At 37.6% G+C, this 9985-nt stretch overlaps 1 protein-coding gene across 1 annotated transcript in view; it reads left to right on the top strand.

Annotated features, from left to right (window-relative positions):
• The first annotated feature begins 3632 nt into the window (after positions 1-3632).
• The window catches only part of Mei4 (meiotic double-stranded break formation protein 4), a 150858-nt gene continuing 144505 nt past the window's right edge, over positions 3633-9985 (top strand). Inside the window, exon 1 of the mRNA XM_075967738.1 lies at positions 3633-3738. The gene's annotated coding sequence lies outside the window, so the exon portion shown is untranslated. The remainder of the gene's footprint in view (positions 3739-9985) is intronic.

The following is a 9985-nucleotide window of genomic DNA, read 5'->3' as shown; positions in this document are numbered from 1 at the left end:
GAAAAGACCTCCATGAGATTGTGCAGTAGGGAAGCCTGCATAGCATTTTCTTAATACTGATTGATGATGTGGGTGGTGCCATCCCTGGGCTGGTGGTTCTGGGTTCTATAATGCCCATAAGAGTAAATCAATAAACAGTATTCTTCTATGGCCTCTGTTTCAGCTTTTATCTCCAGTTTCCTGCCCCATTTGAGTTCCTGTCCTGATTTCTATTGATGATGAATTGTGATACAATAGTATAAGCAAAATAAATACTTTCCTCCTGAAGTTTCTTTCAGTCATGGTGTTTCATCACAGCAATAGAAACCCTAAGATGTTGTTGATGATGCTGACTATCATCAGACTCCAAAATACTTGAGAACAATGTTTTTCTTATAATTATTACTTATATAACTGTTTCTTGAACTGCTGATTTGAACACAGAGCCACCAACTTCTTTGTTAGCCTCTGTTTTGTAAAAGATAAGCTTTAACATTGTTTTAATAACTGCATATTATAAGACATTACAAAATTTTTTTTCTTATTTGCTTTCTGTTCTTCCAATGCCTTGATTGAGACCCTGATCTCAAACATAATGGAAAATTGCACTCTGCTCTATAATAAATTCACTGAATAAATGCAGAACTTACAATTTTTTTTCCTTTTTTAAACTATAACACTTTACAACATCCTTAAAAAGCAATCCACATTTCCTTTGATCAACTATTGTGCTGTTTGTGGTTAAACCGGCTATTTTATCGCTAATTTTGTTCCTTCATTACATAATTTTTAGTTATTTGTGTATGCATATGTTCACACTTGTACCACATCTGTTGTTGGGAGGCCTGCTTGTTGATCCCCAGCTGCTCAGCCCTGAAATAATCACACAGAAATTATATTATTTAAATCACCACTTGGCCCATTAGCTCTAGCTTCTTATTGGCTAACTCTTACATCTTAATTTAACCCATTTCTAGTAATCTGTGTATCACCATGAGGTCGTGGCCTGCCAGCAAAGTTTCAGCACATCTGTCTCTAGATGGCTCCATGGCTTCTCTCTCTGACTCCACCCTTCTTTCTCCCAGCATTCTGTTTAGTTTTCCCTGCCTAGCTCTCTTCCCTTAGAGCTCTGCTATAGGCCAAAAACAGATCATTTATTAACCAATAATATTCACAGTATACAGAGGGAAATCCCACATCACATATCACATGTATGGAGGTCAGATTACAACTTCTATGAATCAATCCTCCCCTTCTGTCTTGTGGATTCTGAAGATGGAACTCAAGTTGTCAGGTTCATAGGGGAATGCTTTTATCTGCTGAGTGATCACATCAGCCCCCTGATTGTATTTTTGTACTCAGTTTACTCATACACTTATATTCTGTTTAAATTAACTAATATGGTATTAGTCTCATCATTTAAGATTATATGTTTAGTGAAACTATTTTCATTTACTTGTATTTGGATACTAGAAATTTACACAAAGATTCGTAGAAATAAAATGGATGTTCTTGGAAGCATATTGATGAGAAATGGGACCACTGGTCACTAATAAGATGGCAACCTTCCAGTTTCTTCATAACACCCTTGATCAAGACCTGGCAGGCATTTTCTCTTGCCAGCAATACTCTCATTCCATTCCAGTTGACCTGTCCAGTGTGGTCATACACATTTAAGGCTGCCCCCTGAGCATGGTTACCTGATCCTATGATCTCCCCTTTTCTTTTTTTAAAGATAACCAATAGGAAATGAGAGGAGGAGGGAACTTCTTAGGCTACCAAAGCCCCAGTTCTATGTGGGAAAATAAGATTCTGGTTTCTAAATCTTCTTCCCAATTTATGGGGTGTCTTTCTCTGTGTATTGTTTGCTTTTTCTGTTTGTATGCCTGTGTGCCTCTTCACTTTTAATAAAGTTTGTCATTTTAGTTTTCTATCTGTCTATCTGTTCATCCATCCATCCATCCATCCATCCATCCATCCATCCATCCATCCACATATCTATCATCTCTCTGTCATTCTTTAGAAAAGTGGTTTAGACACAGTCCCATCATCAGACTGTGACATTTTTTTTAAAAAAGTCTCTAAAATTTCTTAGAGTTAAATGGTCAAACATGACTAGAGAGCCAATTACTTTATTCAATAAGCATTCATTGATTGATCATTTTGTGTTTCACTAGTCTTAAGTGAGTCAAAAAAACTTGCATAATTTTCTTGAATTGTTCTTCTGCTATGAAGTTCTAAAATTATCTCTAACAATTTCATCTGAAGATGGTCTAAGAAAACTGTTGATGTTGTTGAAGTTAGTGAGTCTCCAAATTTAGATGATGAAGAGTAAGATTCCATTAAAATTGAGTTTGAGCTTTTCTACAGGAATCAGTGGCTGTGCTCTTTCTGGTAATTGTTATCCATTTGTTTTAATTATGAGACTGAGTGTTGTGTCTTGTATAGGGCTGTAATCAGGCTTCACCCAGTGTCTGGCACAAAATAGTTCAATTTGCTCAAAAAATATATGAGTAGAATTGAAAAAGAATCATATATTCAGCGACACAAGGGAATCTTTCTACATTGTACCTACTTGACTGTTGATTATCTCTAAAATGAACTTTGATGATTTGGTTTTACATATCTCAAAGAAGAGCAGCAAATACAGTAAGACATTAATTTACTGTTCATTAACTGAAGCTTAAGATCATTCAATTTTAGTTTACATGAAAAGCACTGTTTATTAATTAAAAAGCTATATTAAACACAATTACATTATATGTAAAATTATTGACTTTCTTAACAAGCACATAGATAGAACAACGAAGCTTCACATTTCCAGGACTGGATGCAAATTTATGTCTTAATAAAGGTTCATGTATGTAGGACAATGAGCTGAACAGACCCTTAATTTAAACTATACAATAGTTTAAACTTGCCTGTTAGTAACTAAGCGCTTTTCTATTAAAGACAAAGAAATGCCTTCAGAATGCTCTGAATCTATTTTGCATTCTAATAGAATTTATAATTCTGTGTGAGGAAATTCAATATGTGAGGCCAAAGTTAATTAAAACATTATATTAAAACAACGTGACAGGTGGAGAAATAAGAAACGTGGCTGTAGAGTAATTGCATTCCAATGCAGGAAGCCAAACTTCACAAACACCTTCTGGAAACAAGCAAAGAAACCATTTCCCCGACTGTTCTCATGCAGAACAGCAGTCATCAGAACAGTTTCCTGGTGACTTTCCTTCTCTTCAAGGCCCAGGTCTTTCTGGCTAGTAAGCCCCCTGGAGCTCTCCTTAGAAACCATTCAGGCATCTGCCTCTTGCAGCAGAGGAGCTTGACAATTATGGAACCTCACAGCGGTCGCCAAGATGCAGAGGACTCCTGCCTGTTCCCGCCAAATCCGTCGCGAGCCTTCGCCGAGCCCATCCGAGCCCGCCCGAGCCCCTCCGAGGCGAATAGCGCAGGGGCTTCTGGGGATTGTGGTCTCCGCCCGCCTGCCTCTTGATTGGCAGGGGACGAAAGGAGCAGGGTGGAGTGACGCTCTGGGCTCTGGCGCCTACCTGCGGGCAGCGCTTGCATCCGTGCTCCTGGCACGGAACACCAACCCCTGTGCTTCTCTTGCCGCCTGAGGGCGTCCCTCCTTCTCAGGAGCCGTGGGTTTGTGCAGCAAAGGCTTGCCCTCTGTTCTCTCAGGCCGCTGCTTCCCCTCAGGCTGCGCATGCTCTCAGGTGCTGAGACTTGGGGCTCTGTGTCACGCCCTTGGAGGAGGTAGGTCTCGTTACTTTTCTTTCTGTTTTCTTTTTCTTTTTCCTTTTTTTTTTTTTTTTTTTTTTGGTTTCTTTGAAATAGGGTTTCTCTGTGTAGCTTTGGAGCCTGTCCTGGAACTTGCTCTGTAGACCAAGCTGACCTCGAACTCACAGGGATCCACCAGTCTCTGCTTCCCGAATGCTGCGATTAAAGGTGAGTACCATCACTGCTTGGAGGGTCTTTTGTTTAACTTCATCTGGAGCCTCAGAAACTTTGGCAGGAAAAGTCTGTCTTATGTGGTGTGTTTTTACATCTCTGAGTGTGTGTAAACCCGGCTCGAAGGTCAGTATTGTTTCTGAGGCTTTCTGAAGAAGAGGACATGTTGTGGACTGGTTAGCCACTTGTTGATCAGATCTTTGATTTTAGTTCTGGTTAGCTACGTGTTGACCAGATCTTTGATTGAGCAGTGACACACTGGGAGGAGCTGCAGAAAGAGTTGAGGATATTAAAGATGGGGCAGATGGGGTCTCTTGTCTCAAGGAGGTGGCAGGATAAGACCCATCATGGGAGAAGAACTAGGTTATAGAGAGATATGTACCCTATCAGAAGAACAGGGTCAGGATTGGAGTCTACATTACCAAAGAAGGAACTGGTGAGGGTTTGGTGAGTTTACAAAATAGTAGTAAATAAGTAATTTGAATTGAGTTAGGTAAAGCCTTGAATAGCTTTATAGTCCGCAGTTATATATTTAGGATTTGAATTCCATCAGCAACCACAGAAAATAAATCGGTACTTTGACAGTCACAAAGTACATATATTGTAATAACAATTCAGTGACATGGAGTCTTTGATAACTGAATTTTCCCACATATTTCAGGGTTTTGAGACGAGGTCTTACTGTAGGCCCGCCTGTCCACCTGCTCTCATGTCTTATAGGTCACAAAAATGACCTATTCAGACATAAAATTTGGGGATGACCAGGAGCACACATATTTTTTAATTATTTTTTTATGAGTGACAATGGGAATATCAATATTTCAAATCAAATATTTAAAAATAGTATTATGAAGGCTTTGTTAAAACTTTATAATATTAATATGTACCACAGTTTAATATGTCAAACAAAATTTGAAGTTTAGCATATTTTAGCTTTCATGGTATATACGTACGGCATGTATATGTTAATTTCTGTTACTTGAAGTCAAAAGTCAGAGCTTCAATTTGATAGGTTGTTAAATTAACTCAAATTATTTGAAGTATCAGAGAGATAGTCATACTTAATGACTGTATTATGGAGAATAGTTTGGAGGAGTTTCGAGTTAGAACCTTGAAGGTTAATAAAAGTAAAATATGTTAATGAGTTGAAGAAAAAGTGGCTAAGTTTTGCGCTGAGATATGATTGGAGCGGTAGCACTCATACACTCAGAGGTGTTTCAAAAACAGCGGCGTGACTCTGAGTGTCAACTGCTGTAGCTGGGAGGAGGAGCATTTGAGAGTTTGGCAATTATGTCACTTGTTTGGCCAGAACATTTATATTCTGTAGAATATTGAAAAATTCTCTATTTTGTAAAAAACTAATAATTTTAAAGATATTGTAAATGTTTATTTTATGCAGAGCACTTCGACTTCATACCTCCCTCACTCCCTTTTCACAGCCTCCCCCTTTCCAATAGGTATCCTTTCTCTCTCTTTGTTCTCCTAGACAGTTTTATTTTGCTTTCATGTCATATGTATGTGCATGACTTTATGTATCTCTATAAAATCTAGGAACCAGAATGAATGAGAGAAATATTTGTCTTTCAGATACTGATCTAACTGCCTTAAAATGATCATCTCCTATTGCATCAATTTTCCAGCAAAGACATGACTTTCATTCTTCTTTATAACTGAAAGATATTTCATTGTGTATATGTAACACGTTTTTCTTATCCCTTCCTCTCCTGTGAAGAATACTTCATTGGTCTCATGATTGTTTAGGGGAGAAGGGCTTCAAGAATCACCAATGTGCTTATATTTCTGCAACAGCTTGACTTGAATCAGTTGAGAAGATGTGCAGGAATAATATAACTAGGTCATATAAACGATTTATATTTACTTTTTGTAGAGACTTCCATTCTGACTTCCACAGTGGCTGAACTAATTTACATTCAACCAACAGTATATAATCATTCCGTTTGTCTACTTCTTCACTAGCACTTTCTGTTATTCACGTTTTTAGTGATTAGCATTCTGACTAAACTCACTATAGTTTTAAAAAATATTTTAAAACTCATTTGAGATGACAATGCAATTATATCATTTCTGGAATTTCCTCTCTCCACTTCCTCCCAAGTACACCATCCACTTTGTTCTTATACATGGCCTCTTTTTCTTTAATTGTATATATATATACATATATATATGCTTCTCTCTCTGTTTCTGTCTCTCTCTCTGTGTGTAAATATATAGATTCAACTGCTCAGCTAGTATAATGTTTTGATTTGTGTTTCTTGGATGGCAAATAAGGCTAAACTTTTATTTTTGCATGTTTATAGACTATTTGTATTTCATCTTTTGAGATTTGTCTATTTGCTTCATTATTCAATTTAGTTATGGAGTAGTTTGATTTCTTGTTTAGTTTTTTAGTGTTTTTTATATGTTCTTAATATTAATCCTAAAAATAGCTAGCAAGGATTGTGTCTCATTCTGTAGACTTTCTTCACTCTATTAACTATTTACTCTCCTATGCTGAAACATTAATTTCATTATGTCCTAATTATTTGTCATTGACCTTATTTCGTGAATGATTTCTGTCAAATCTTTGCCTATGCATTTACCTTCAAGTTTCTTTCCTATTTTTTTTCTATAACCATTTCAGAGTTTCAGGTCTGATAGTTTTTTTTTTTTTTCCTTTCTTAATGGTGAGAGAAACCTGAGTATCATGTTATTTTGAAAGATAGAAGTCGAAACGGATGAGGAAAATGTCATGAGGCCTCCACTGTAAATGAAGAACTAAAGACATCTCAGGAAAGCTGGGAGTGGGGAAGGGGATCATCCCCAGGGAAGAGCACTCCAATTGGTTGTTCAGGGTCAAATGGCTAGCTCTGAAAACATGCAAAAATACCATCATATGGACTGAACTAGTTATATATTTAGGAATATGTATGTATATGCATATATGCATACCATAACAATTAGTGAAAAGAGTCCATAAATTTGAAGGTAGAGGTATATATAGCACAAATAATAAAAACTCAGAGACAGAAATTGGGGTTCAACCTGAAGGTCAGAAAATGAAAAAAAAGTCCAGCCACTGGCTCTACCTCAGTCCAAAATGGCAATCTTGGCTCCAGGAATCTCAGAATGAGACTGTGTGTGAGAGCTGTCTCCTCCTGTTTTATAATTCTCTCCAGTTCTGGGCTTAAGGACATATACCACCATCGCCTGGTTTCTATTGCAAACTAGTGTGGCTACTGGGATTAAAGGTATATGGTATTGCTGCCTTGTATGTAAGGCTGGCCAATGTGACTGTTTTACTGTTCTGATCCTCAGGCAAGCTTTATTTATTAAAATACAAATGAAATGCTGCTATAGATGTATGGGGGGCAGTTAGAGGAAAGAAAGGGAAGACGGAGATTTTCTTTTTATATTTTAATCTCAAAAATAAAAGACAAAAAGAAATCATAAGATGGAATCACTTTGAGTTTATTCTTATTATTTTTTTTCTGTGTTAGGGATGGAGCTAAATTTTTTGAGTTTATTAGGCAAGTGCCCCATCACTGAGCTATACCCTCAGCTGGAGAGTGCTAAAGGACTAAGGGAGTCTTCAGCCAGAGGATTAGATTGTAAGAACTAAAGAGGGAAGGTGGTTTGTGGAGAAGATACAAGGATTTGGAATGGAACTGATGCATATTTTTGAAACGTTGCTTATGGTATATAAAATCAGAAAGATACTGGCTGTTATTTTTGAGCTGCATATCACAGAGTAATGGCATTTTCTTACATTCCAGCTGAGTGGCTAAGGATCTATCTTACTTTTCTGTCCATCCAGTTGATATATTAATCACCTAATAGTTTTTCAGTACAAACCCACTATTAGTAATAGGGATTTCTGCTCTAATCTTGTAGATTGTGATCAATGGCATTTACTAACTGTGGAGGGATATAAATATCAAACAACTCATTAGAGGGCATGATCTAGGTGTAGTCCTGATACCTGCATTAGAAGGAAATAGCATGTCTTGTGAATCAAGGAAAGAGACTTTAAGCATGGAGTTAACTTTGATCCTTGTATACGGGCCTGCTATACCTCTCTTTTGCTGATACATCTTCAGTTACCATCAATTTCTTCCTGGGTCTGCATTTGAAATATGTTTTTCCATTGGGCTGATGGGGTAGGTTGTGAGACATTAAAGAACCAACACTCTGTGAGGTTCCACCTCGAGCTCGGTATTGCTGCCTTATGGTGATGAAATGTGAACTAAACAGCCATTAAATTTTATTCATGGTATATTATTCCCATTGGGGAAAAGAACAGTTTAGGGAATGATAAATCGATGATCAGCCACGGCCGCCACAGACTAAGCCTTCTAACATCCGATGGAGAAACCACAGCAAGTGCAGTGCCTGTCACTTCTTATTAGGAAGTTTTGGTAACAGCTAATGAAAGTATCATCTCCCCCCCCCCCCCCCGCTTTTCCTGTTTTAAATTTTAATGCTTTCAGACTCAAGTGATTGTGGAGTAAGCATCCTCTCTGTAGGAAAGCAAGGTTACTGTTGCTGCGATGGTTTGGCATTATAGCACTGAGTGTTGGGCTAAATGGTTTTACAGTCAATTATATTGTTCAATTTAAAAGATAGCCAAAAGTCACCTCTGTCAAATTTTGTTTGGTGTGATTCAGAATCTTTTCTTAATAAGGATCTTCTCCTAAAAGAGGCTCTTCTGTGATGTGTGATGTGGAAAGAGGTGAATAATGAAGACTCGATAAAACATAAGACAATGTTATCATCACTTGCAGAGAGTAAAGCCTTTAGTAGATAAGATTATCTATGTGATTCTTTTCTGTTACTGGTTTTAATAATGGAAGTATAAATAAAAGTCAAATGACAACAGCAGAAATATGATCTTGTAGGATGCTAGCTTTCCTCATGATTTGGTACTATTAACTAGAGCACCTAGATATGTGTGTTACGGCATATTAATATATGTCCTTTAGTATAAATATACCACTTTAAACACACTAGATATTATTTAGAGCAAAGTTTGAGAACTTTTTATGTATTGTTAGAGAGTCAATATTTGTAGGCTTTGTAGGTCACACTATTTATGTTGTAGCTACTCAGCGCTGAAGTTCTAATGCATACATAATTGAATGAATGTGAACATTTATTTTTATAGAAACCAGGATGCTCTCATCTGACATATGGGCCACGGTTTGCCAACCTCTAATTTATAGCCCCTCGGAGATTTCCTAGTGAATACAGAGTACTGCAGATCAGAATGATTGATAGCTGAATGCTACATAAAAGCAGAGATAAACTAATTTTATTGCGTGTTTTATCTTCATTTCTAACACAGTGTCTGATAAGTAAGAGTTAATTAAGCTAGTTAATAACTAGCAAGTTTATATGGTGGAAGAGTATCCTAGGTAATCTAGGACCTTCTACATATGATTTACAGGTTATGCAATAGGACTCGAAAACACTACCATTTGGGGGTAGAACAGTTGTTGCCTTTGAGTATGTAGTTCGAAGAACAAATCCAGAGATGAGTGAAAGAAACAGAGAGAGGCTATAAAATGACAGTAACAAACTGTAGGTTTGTGGATCTCTCCCAGTAAAAATGAAAATTGTGTCCTTTGGAAGTCTACTCAGAGAATGTCTTCCAGCGCCTGTCACAGTCTTGGGTTTTCCTAGTGCACCCTCTGCTCTGTGTGGCATTGTTAGCATCTGTGATGCATGTCTTCCTCTTGTCTCTCCAGATACTGTACCTGTTCTTTCTGTCTTCCCAATGCCTGCTCCTCCTCGTAACCCAGGGCTCCCTTCAGAAGTCCTCTTCTTACTCCACCCTCTCTTGCTCTCCTCCTTTATAAAGGAGCTAGCTCGCTTGCCTTAGGCTTTGATCAGTGGAAGGGTGCCTGTTGTACTGCTATGATTCCCAGCTCCCGGGTCATTGTGTGTGTTAGTGTCTTAACTGTCCCCACTCTTAGAAACAGTTTCTAAAAGCTGTATCCACATTATCCATATTGGGGTATCATCAGCTTTTCTACTGATCCTTGATTTTCATAGT

Source organism: Microtus pennsylvanicus, chromosome 3, assembly GCF_037038515.1.
Source record: "Microtus pennsylvanicus isolate mMicPen1 chromosome 3, mMicPen1.hap1, whole genome shotgun sequence".
Taxonomy (NCBI): Eukaryota; Metazoa; Chordata; class Mammalia; order Rodentia; family Cricetidae; genus Microtus; species Microtus pennsylvanicus.
The sequence above is the reverse complement of the archived record's forward strand: the minus strand, read 5'-3'. Positions and strand labels throughout refer to the sequence as shown.